Below are 11,774 nucleotides of genomic sequence, written 5' to 3' on the forward strand. Positions count from 1 at the left end.
TGTAGTATTGTCTGAAGTCTGGGAGAGTTATTCCTCCAGCCTCTTTCTTTCTCTTCAGTAATGCTTTGGCAATTCTAGGTCTTTTGTGGTTCCATATAAATTTTATTATGATTTGTTCTAGTTCTGTGAAATATGTCCTCGGTAATTTGATAGGGATTACATTAAATCTGTAGATTGCCTTGGGCAGTGTGACCATTTTAACAATATTGATTCTTCCAATCCAGGAGCATGGGGTATCTTTCCATTTTTTTTAAGTCTTCTTTAATTTCCTTCATCAATGTAACACCATTTGCAGCAACATGGATGTCCCTGGAGAATGTCATTCTAAGTGAAGTAAGCCAGAAAGAGAAAGAAAAATACCATATGTGATCACCCATATGTGAAATCTAAAAAAAAAAAAAAAAAAAAAAAAAAGCAACAAAACATAAATACAAAACAGAAACAGACTCATAAACAAAGAATACAAACTTGTGGTTGCCAAGAGGGCAGGGGGTGGGAAGGGACAGACTGGGATTTCAAAATTTGTAGATACTGGCAGGCATATGCAGAATAGATAAACAAGATTATACTGTATAGCACAGGGAAATATATACAAGATCTTGTGATAGCTCACAGCGAAAAAAAAGGTGACAATGAATATATGTATGTTCACGTATAACTGAAAAATTGTGCTCTACACTGGAATTTGACACAACATTGTAAAATGACTATAATTCAATAAAAAATGTTAAAAAAAAAAAAAAGAAATTGCTCACAAAAAAAAAAAAGAAAAGAAAAGAGGGATATGCAGAGCTTGGGAGGAGGATCTGGGAGGAGGACAGGGCTGATGGCTGCCCATTGGGAGGCGGGGGAGGGAAACTGAGAGACCCAGAGACAGGGAAGCTGAAAAGAGAAAAATGGGGAAGAAGAGAGATTCTGGTATGTGGTAGGCATTTACTAAACATTTGCTGAATAAAGGCATGAAAGTGAAAAAAAAAAAAACTGAAATACGGAGAGAAGAAATATCAAGGAGTGTAATATCCAGCTTATAGGATTATTTTGAGAATTTAATTCAAAAATATGAAAGAGTATTCTGGAAAAAAGTAAAGGCCCTGGAAATAATTTTTTAATATAAATAATAATTTGTAGCATTATATATATACATTTTATATAATTAAAATTACACAATAGCATATGTAATTTATATACTATATTTAATATGTTATTAAATGTATGTGTGTATATGTTTGACATGTATCTTGGAGGTTTATATTCCAACCATGGATTGGAAAATTGTGTTCTGTTTATTAGACCAGTGGTATCATAATAAGTTGGCATCCAACTAATTAACAATGTAAAAATAGATTATATATGACATCCAAAATCAAAGAGAACTTTATAAATGGTGGCTCCATTTTCATGGAGTGAAAGATACTTTTTTTTTTAATGTAAGGAGCATTAGCTCACCGATGGGGTGATTTTACCCCCTAATGAACAGTTGACAATATCTGGAACATCTTTGGTTGTCATGAGTTAGGGAGGAAATGCCATTGGTGTCTGGTGGGTGGAGGCCAGAGGTGCTGTTAAACGTCAGCGAGGCACAGGACATCCCCACCGCAAGGGTGACCGCCACCAAATGTCACCAGTGCCAAGGCTGAGAAGTGGCTTTAGAGACCAACCTGGCCCAGGAAAGTAAGGTCAGAGTTGCCTTCTTTTTTCTTGGACTGGGTTGATGTGAGGGGCTGGGGAAAGTTAGTGCAACTCAGACAGGCTTCGTACATATAGGAGTAACATTCAAGGTTGGAAAGAGTTCTGGGAATGGTGAGAAATTAACTGAGATCTGAGTTCAGAACTGCTACCTCTGTCATCCTTGGAGAATTGGAAGATACTAAACTCAGCAAATCAGTTCCCCAAACAAACTCCAGCTTTCCAAGGGAAGACACTGGGCAGGACTTCAGGCCCCTTTGAGCTGTTGAATGAGTACTGCTGTCCTTGCTTCAGAACACCAGAGGGCGCTCAAGAAAGGGAGAGGTGATCAGGGGCCTGCCAAGGTGCTCTGTGTTTGTCTTTGGATGGAGCATCCCAGGGGCTGGGGAAGAAGCTAGAGAGTCAACCCTCCCCCTTTCATCTCAGCCGCCTCACTAACCAACATTGGGTCCTCCCATTCTTCTGCCCAAAGTGGCTCCGCAAAACTTCCTGACAACATAGCTAAAGAAGGCTTTGCCTCAGAGAAACCTGCTGGCTGAGGGCTGGATCTTGGGCATCTTCCTGTTCTCAGTCCCCTGATGCTTGAGAGGCAGATTTTAATTGAAGCCTTGGAAGGTGATGCTATAATGATCTCTCAAGGCAAGGACTACGATTGTTTCCATTAGTAGTGGGACTGATGGCACAGTAATGGAAAGATGGTTGACTGCAACTCAGGCTCTAAGAAGGTTCAGTTTTACCCTAAACATCTGTTTCTATGGGACCCTCGGGACTCAAAATCTCTTCTGCAGACTTGGGTGGGTTAGATGGTGCATTAACCGCCTAGGGGTGCTGTAACAAAGTACCATACCCTGAGTCCCTTAAACAACAGAAATGTATTTTCTCACAGTTCTGGAGGCTAGAAGTCCAAGATCAAGGTGTTGGCAGGGTTGGTTCCTACTGAGGCTGTGAGGAAGAATCTGTTCCAGGCCGCTCTCCTAGTTTCAGGTGGTGGCTGCCCATTTTTTCTGTTCCTTGACATCATCCTGGTCTCTGCCTTCATCTGCAAATGGCCTTCTCCCTGTGTGCGTGTCTGTCCTGCATCCAAATTTCCCCTTTTTATAAAGACAACAATCATATTGAACCTCATCTTAATTTGATCATCTGCAAAGACTCTATTTCCAAATAAGGTCACATTCCCAGTTCCCGGGGGTTAGACTTCGGCATCTTTTGGAGGGACACAATTCAATCCTTAACAGATGGCTTCAAAAGTCTCTCCTGGTTTCTTGAAATTATGGCTATGGAGTCTTGAGAATAGGACTGACTCCATAAAGTGCTAACGGTGAGTCCAGCGAACACTTCCCAAGAGGAAAGGGTGGTGGTTTCAGGCAGAGAAAACCAATTCCAGGTCTATGGCAGCTGAAATGTTCAAGTTGTTTGCTGACGATTCTCCCCAAGGGGCTGTTACCACTGTTCGTTGCCACCCTCAGTGTTTCAGAATTACTTTGGTGCCAGTTGGAATAAATGGAAAACGTGTTTAACTTAAAAAGCGAAGCAGACAATGCTATCACATTGCACATGCAAACGTGCAGAGGGACAGGGGGCAACTACTGTTTCAAGATGATTTAAGAATTTGATCCAAAGTCTGGTTGCACCACTGCGTGCCTTGAAAGGCACCTCACAGATGGGTTTCATAATTGAGAAATGCATTTGTTCTTTGTTGGTGTATAAAAATAATGTGATTCAAAGCTTAGGGTCGGATGTCTTTCTGAAAGTGATTTCCCTCTATCATCCACACACATACTTGTATCTTTTCATAGAAAGGAGGCAGGGGGAAAAGGTGGGATTATTACTGTGCTCTTTTGGAAAGAGTGCATGTCCTTTTAAAAAAAAAGTCAAAAGGGTTTGCAGGCGGACACTGCAAAAGGAAAATGATAATCACATAAAGCATATGGGAAGCCTTGCTTTGAGTTTAGAAAACTAGCCACAGAGAATTAAAGGCATGGGATGCTCTAGGTACCAAGCGCCTCACAGAAACTGGGAGGTCATAGGCTAGGTAAAGTTTCACGTTCTGAGACATACAATATACAGACTCTTCTCCAGTAATTATTCCTTACTCAGCATTTCCAGAGCCCACAATACGTGACCAGCTTCAAGTAATATTTCAGTGTCTCCCTTGGTCAGTGAAAACAAATGATTTATTTTCCAAAGGAAGAAGTCATCTTGTCTGGGGATCACATGGCTAGAACATCCTACAGGTACCCTGAAAGTGGGACATTTTCTGAAGCCCCATGACTCTGATGCCGTCCTATTTGGCAGGCTTTGGACCCCAAGACATCACGTGGCTTTTCAGTGGCCCCAGGATCGCTGACTTTTTTGTGAAACTAAAAGGAAACCTGCCTGATGTTTTCTTACTTGAAAGACCTACATCCAAGAAGGCTCTGAGGATTTTTCTGGAATGGGAAACACATGGGTTCTGGTTTCCGTACCCCTTCATTCAGTCGGAGCAAGTTCCTCAAGTCATAATTTGCAAATCAGTGTGTTCATAACGGGCTCTGCCTGAGCCTCTTTCGGCTCCAGGGCCCAGGCCCACGCGGTTACTGACAGCGGGACACAGAGAGCTGTCTGTACGAGGGGCACGGCTGATGCCGGCACCGGAGGCGGAGTTCAGCAAATGCCTGCAAGCAGGAGAGTCACCTGCCGGGCTTATGAAAACACGTCTGGCTGGGCCTCGCTCTAGAGTCCCTAATTCCATCGGTCTGGGGAGGGGCCCGAGAAAAAGCTTCTCTTAACAAGTTCCCAGGTGACACTGCTCTGCTGCCCAGAGACCACACTTGGTCCCCAGTAATAAGGGGCATAGGGAAGGGTGGCAGTCTAACGCCTCCTAAGGGTCCCCCACCAAAGGTTTCACCAGAGTCACCAAGCCCCTCTACGACTGCTGGCCGGAGTTTCTCATCCCTCCCTAGGAGCGAGGCTAGTGTGCGGGATGCGGGGAAAGGATCCGGGGACAGGCTACCGTATCTGGGTGACCTGAAAACAGACACATGCACCCCTGGTTAATTGCGAGCTGGCTCAGCATCTGAGTCAGAGAGTGTCACAGAGGCAGACCCTCCGGGAGGAGGGGTGGGCCACGCGTCGGACATCATCGGAGGGTGGGACAATGAGAGGTGGGAATGTCTGTGGCTGAGTCAGCCCACCTGCTGCTGGCTGAGCAGCGGGGGCACGGAGGGGAGCCCTCCATCCTCTCCTTGAAAAGGGGGTTTCAAATGCTGTTTGAGCAGCAAACCCATTTAAAGATATGCAAAACACGGAGGCAGAGCTTCTCTGGTTGAAGTACGAAGAGGGTGAGTGAGGAGGCTGGAGGCAGGAGAGGCTAGGGAGAGGGGACCCCTGCCTTGGCGTCACCTTTCTCCTGATCCCCCAGTGCTGGACTTGGCAGGACCCCCCAGGGAACCCCCGAGTTCCTCAGAACTCAGTTTGGAAACCATTTAGTGGTTCTTTCCCCTCTTCATCCATGCATCCCTCAATGGCTTTCCGAGCTCCTCTGTAGGAGGGACGTTTGAGGTGCTGTGAAACACGCAGATGCCCACCACCTCCTTTCTGCTTTCCACAAAGTACAGACTGTCTAAGAAAGACTAGATCAAAATTTTGTTGGAGAACTGCTGGGTAATGCAATAAACTGATTATGTCTAGGGGCACCAGGGGATAATAACGGCTATGTGTGGGTCCGCCTAGTAAGGGCAGCTGTACCGGAGACCGAGAAGTTTAACCAGAGAGGAGTAACTCCAGGCCCTGGTAGAAGGCGTGCAGGTGAGTGTGTCCCTGTGTGCACTCATTCCTTTCAGACAATCGGACTCCACATAGCAGCCCCTCAAGGAATAAGAGAAGTTACTTAATGTCTCTGACCTTGTTTCTTCATCTGTAAAAATGGGACTGATGATGGTGACAACACTTGCTTCATAGGGTTGTTGAGAAAATTAAATTAATTAATATAGTTAAGGTACTTTGAAAAGACTTTAGTGTGTGACAAGGACTATACGAATGTTCATTATTTTAATTTTATTACAACAGTTTTTTTATACTTACACATTAAACTCTCAATAAATATTTTATTTTTACTTTGAGGGTTAGGGCTGGGAAAGCATTGGAAACTAGCTTCTTAGAAGACTAATCCTCCAGCTTCTCCTCTCAGCTGTTAACAAATGTCTCTTTTTTAATGTCAGGTGGCACCTTTCAGGCCAGATGTGAGCACTGGTGTGTGGTGGGAGCAGGGGCTGTCTGGTATAAGAGCTGGGTAGCTCTTGAGAGAAGCAAACAGCGGCAGAATCAAGACTGACCTGTGATGTCTAGTTTTCTGCTCTCCCTACCTCTTCTTCATAATTCAAGAATTAGTCCTAAAATTGAGGGGCAAGTAGGAGAAGAGACGAGCATCCTTCAGAAGCTATGGTCACTAGAATGGCAAAGCCAATAACAGAGGCAGTTTAATGAGCACATACTATGTGCTCCAGGCTGTGTTCAGTACTTCACATATGTTCTGCCCTAGGCTGGGTTTCCCAGGAGACTCCGAAACAAAGGTTAAGCTCCCAGGGGATGTGGGTCAAGAGGTGAGGAAGCAGGACAAGGAACGCAAGGAAAGCAAGCCCAGGTGTGATCTCAGGCAAAATCGTTCAGAGGTGGCTTCCCCCTGACCCTGCAGTTACCCCTTAGAGTAGTCCTCAGTGGAAGCAAGGAAGCTGGAGCTTTCTTAATCACACATCATTGGAGGCTAAGAGCCATCCTGGAGGAAGATAAATTCCAAGGCACTTCCACCTCCATATCTTTGAGCAAAGTGGGGCTCCAGGAACCACGGGAGGCTACAGGCACTGGCTATCAGAAGCAAAGCAAACCCCAGGGGGAAGAATGCAAAAATGAGAAAAAGGGATCTAAGGAGATCCCAAAGGAGAAGGGCTTAAACAATCCAGTCCTTCTCCATCAGTGGGATTTTGCGCCGAAAGACAAGACCTAGAGGTCATGACTTTGGCTCCATCAACCTCCTGTCAGCAAGTGCCAGCTGAGGGAAAGTGATACATGGTTAAGGGTCGTCTCTTGAGTTAGACTGGAGTCCTCCATCTCCGTTAATCACCTGTGTGAACTTGGTCATCTGGTTGGCCTCATTTTCCATATCTACACAGTTGAGATAATAATAGAACTTATTTCAGAGAGAATTGTTCTAAGAATTAAAAGTGAATTATATGTAACATGCAAGGCACCTAAGACATCATCTGACACAGAGCAGGTGCTCATATGTGACAACTATTACTATGTAGACACAGAGTAGTTCCACCAGGAATATGCACAGTGACAGAGGGGTTGGCCCGGAAAGAGTGGGGTCAGGCGCTAGCTAAGCAGACAGGGGCCAATGGAGTGAACAGGCTGGGCAGGACGTGAGTCAGCGTCCAGGGAGGTCCAGCCCAGGCAGGAAGGCTCAGGCATCATGTGCAGACTGGGGAGGCCATTTGGTCCCTCACCCAGCAGATGAGGCACTTCAGCAACAAGAGCCCTGGAGAAAACCCAGACCCTGGGTACAGGCTCTTTCCTCTTGGATTCATTTCATTTCGGTTGCTGGGTCAACTCTATCTCCCTTTTTAAAAAACTTCTTTATTGAGCTGTAAGTTGTATTCCCTCATTTAAGTGGTTCAAGTATATTCGAGTAAATTGAATTGTATTCAGTGGTTTTAGTATATTTGCAGAGTTGGATAACCATCACTTCAAACTAAGTTTAGAATCCTGGCATCACCCCCAAAGAAATCCTATAGCCCATTAACAGTCACTCCCCATCCCCACTTCCCACCCACACCTGGCAACCACTAATCTATTTTCTTTTGCTCTAGATTTGCCTATTCTGAACATCTCATACACCATGTGGTCTGTTGTGACTGACTTCTTACACTTAGCATCATGCTTTCAAGGTTCCTCCATGTTGGAGTACGTATCAGTACTATAGTCCTTTTTACTGCTGAATAATATTCCATTGTGTGTATACGCTGCTTTCATTTATCCATTCTTCAGTTGATGGACATTTGGGTTGTTTCCACTTTTTTAGTTCTTATGAACAATGCTTCTATGAACATTTGTGTGCATGCTTTTGTTTGGATGTATGTCTTCATTTCTCTTGGATATGTACCAAGGAGTAGAATTGCTGTGTCACATGGACCTCTAGTCTTAAGCTTTTGAGGAACAGCCAAACTTTTCCAAAGCAACTGAATCATTTGACATCCCCACCTGCAGTGTATGGGGGTTCCAATTACTCCAGATCCTCACCAACAAGTGAAATTATGTATCTTTTCAATTCTAGCCCAGCTTAGTGGGTGTAAGGCAGTATCTCACTGTGGTTTTGATTTGCATTTCCTCCATGGATAACAATATTGAGCATCCTTTGGTGTGCTTATTGGCCATTTGTACATACTCTGTGGAGAAGTGTCCATTCAAATCCTTTGTCCACTTTTAATTGGATTGTCTTTTTATTATTGAATTGTTAGGGTCATTTATGCATTCTGGATACTCATCCCATATCAGATATATGATTCGCAACTATTTTCTCCTAACCTGTGGATTTCTTTTCACTTTCTTAGAGTCATCATTTGTAACACAAAAAGAATTTTAAATTTTGATGTAGTCCAACATATCCATTTTTCCCTTTGGTTGTTCGCACTTTCGGTGTCATGTCTAAGAAATCATTACCTAATCCAAGGTCACAAAGATTCACTCCTATATTTTCTTCTAAGAATTTTATAGTTTAACTCTTATGTTTAGGTTTAAAATCCATTTTGAATTAAGTGTTGTGTATGGTATGAGGTAGGGGTCCAGCTTCATCCTTTTGCATGCGGATATCCATTGCTGATTTCTGGACTACCTCACAAGGAATGGTGTCTATATCCTCCCTGCAATGTCTGCTGGATATTAACAACTAGGTACATAGAAAGACTAAAGTTCTCATCGATTCAGTGGTTTGTACACGTTTCTTACACCAGTGCAGGTCTTGCTTTAATTGTGTTAGAAAACACAATTAAAACTCTTAAATGTATATCCTTTCCTTTTCACAAAAGAAAATCAGTGAAGCAGAAGGTATTCATCATTTGGCATTTAGTTTTGGAGACCTCTAGCCTTTATCATTTATTATCTATTTACTTATTTTTATACAAATATACTTGAAGTGTTGCTCCTTCTAGTATCTCTAGGGCCTGTGTAGCCGGGTGAAGAGCCCATGGAAAGGTACAAAAAACAGCAGTAAATGGAAAACTTCAGTTGAGAATCAATTTTCTTTATCTACACAACACTCCCCCTGAGAGAACAGCATTGCAGGGTGATTTGGCTTCTGGCAGGGGCAGCTTTTGTTCACAAGAGCTTCCTGACCTAGCCAGCTTGTCACCTGGGGCTGGAGTCCCTCAGTTTTACCTTTTCATTTTGCTTTTCTAGTTGAGTCCAGAGACTCAGATTGAAATCTGCATTATAAAACTTTGATCTGGACTTGGCAGGACTGAGAATCCCCTGAGCACCTGTATTTATTAGAATTAGGTTCATCTGTCTAAGACCCAGTCCCCAAATAAAAATGGCTTGAAAAATTCCCAAGATTATTTCTGTCTCACGTGCCCAAGGCTGGTGGGATGGCTCAGCTTGCTTGGGTCATGGGGGGCTGCTTTGCCGCCTTAGCACAAATTCTCCTAGTGTGAGGCATCCAGCCTTCCTATCTGCATTCCAGTCAGCAGGAAGGAAGGAAAGCAAAGAAGGGAATGCCTTTTCCCTTTAAGCTCACTTTCCAGAAGTTGTACACCATTTCTACCTTCAGCCTTTGGCTAGAACTTAGTCACAAGGCCACCCTGAGCAATTCTCTGAAATATAGTGTTGTTATTTCAGGTGGACACATGCCCAGCTCTGAAATGGGGTCTCCACTGCAAAGGAACCACAGAACTGATATTGGGGGATGTCTAGACTTCACCGCAGCCCGAAGGCACTCCTTCCCAGGGCTCAAGGAATCTGCTTCCAATTTCAATTCTGTGAATGATTTGTCAGCCCCGTTGGGGAGCTGGCGGGGACAGTGTGCTCAGATGCTGTCTTGCTCAATTTAACCCTTCTTCATTCCTGCATTTTCATTTCATATACTTGGATTTAGTACAGAGCAGGAGGATAGCATCCTAGACACAGAAGGAAATGAAACCCCCAAATGGCTGAATGCAGTGATTCTGCAACTTGAAATACGGTCGTCCTCTCCATTTCCAAATGAAGATGCTGACATTGTTTTCCAGAACAATTGCACTACCATCCAGACTAAGGGACCCACAAAAGTGTCAATTCATTGCATGTTAGCTTCTTTTTTTTTTTTCATAACTAATTGTAACAAGTGGTTGCTGTGAAAACGCAGGCTCCCTAAGGCTGACCTTGCAATGACCCATACCCTGACCTGGACAGACCACCTTCTGTCCAAGAGAGGAAAAGTTTTGTTCCTAGATCAGATGAAACCCTGGCTTTACCCCTAGTGACCAGTAGGATTAATCAGACACCAGTGAAACAGCTGACAGAAAGACTAAACTAACTGACAATACTGAGCTCACACACCAGGCGAAATCCCTCCGACAGGTGCACCTTGTTCCTTTCTTTGCCCTAAGATGCAATCACCTGTTCCATCGCCTTGGCTCTCTGTGCTCCTTAAAGGGAGCACTTACAAGCTAAGAAGCTGCATGTTTTTAGGATCAATATGGTATTCATCCGAGCTGGTTAGGAAGCACAATGCCAGGGACAGAATTTGCCGTAGGGGCTTGTGTGGGATTAGGCTGTTTCCCCAGGATTTACCGCCCAGTGCACAGCTGGCACTGAAACCTGCATGGCCAGCTCTGTGGTTTAAGATGAACCGAAAGGCATTCTCTTTGGTTTATGGCTTTTTAAAAGTAAAATCTTCCCAACGTGCAAAAAGCCACCACTAAAACTGAAGTACATTCAGATGCAGAGAAAGAGGGAAAGTCAGCAAAAGGAAAACAAACTTCTGAAATTTTCCTTGGGAGGTTCCTGTAAGAGTCTTCCTTGGAGCAGCCATCAGGCTCGGCACCTCTGCAGCCGTGTAAGTTTCAGAACTGAACTTTCCGACGCAAATTTCTTCTTCACCTTAATGCACACAGAGCCACTTCCTTCACTCAGCCATTGTTTGGGTTCTATTTTACTTTTTATATCATTCTGTTTCCTAGGGCAAAGCCGAAAGCAAATAAAATCTCATTTGTGCTAAGAACTTAAAATCAAATCTACTTTATTTCCAAGTGATTTCCCTCCAATTTTATTTTAAAACATGTTTGAGAAGACAAGCAAACTTAGGTTTTTATTCCTGGTCCTAAACACAGCTATCTCAAATATTGTTATGGAAACCCCGGGGGGGTGACATAAAAAGATGAGGGTGATGCTTAAAAATAAGGTGACTAAGAAGAGAAGGCAAAATATCACCCAGTGACTGTTTTTTAAAGCGTTATGCTGGGGAGAGGAGAAACAGTGAGAACCAGCTATATTTGAGACATAAAGACAAGACGTGGGGGAAAGTTAGCTTATATGGGGGAAAGGATTTAGTGGATTTAAATCAGCTGCCAGAGAAATCTTTACTGGGGAATAAAATAAAATCCATTTTTCTGATGTGTGCTTCGGAGGAAGTGTTTCAAACAATCTCTATTTCCAAATGCCTTCTGAAGGCGCTCCCCCAAGGACACAACACCAGTGCTATTAATCTTGACTTAGTGAATGAAAGTATTATACGGATTTCAATCCAGACCGTCAGGTCTTAAAGAGCTCTGAAGGGCCGGGATAAAGCGACCCGTTTTCACTTTGGCGATTCCACAGGGGTAACTCACTTTAATTTCCCTTTCATCTCTCTGGGAGGACTCGAAACTTTAAAAGCAAACAGGTTTCCTTTTCTAATTCCTGGAGAGAAGGCTTCTGTTGCTTTCTGAGGCTGCAGGACTGAAGGTGGGTGACCCGTCTTCATTTGTTACCTTGGAAGATGTAGGGAAGCAGAAGTAAGTCTGAAATAATAGGCGAACGGTAGAGCCCTTCCCTTCTTCGGGAAAAGTTATTGCCCTTCCAAATGCCAGTTTGTTTTT

Source organism: Camelus dromedarius, chromosome 2 (genome assembly GCF_036321535.1).
Source record: "Camelus dromedarius isolate mCamDro1 chromosome 2, mCamDro1.pat, whole genome shotgun sequence".
NCBI lineage: Eukaryota > Metazoa > Chordata > Mammalia > Artiodactyla > Camelidae > Camelus > Camelus dromedarius.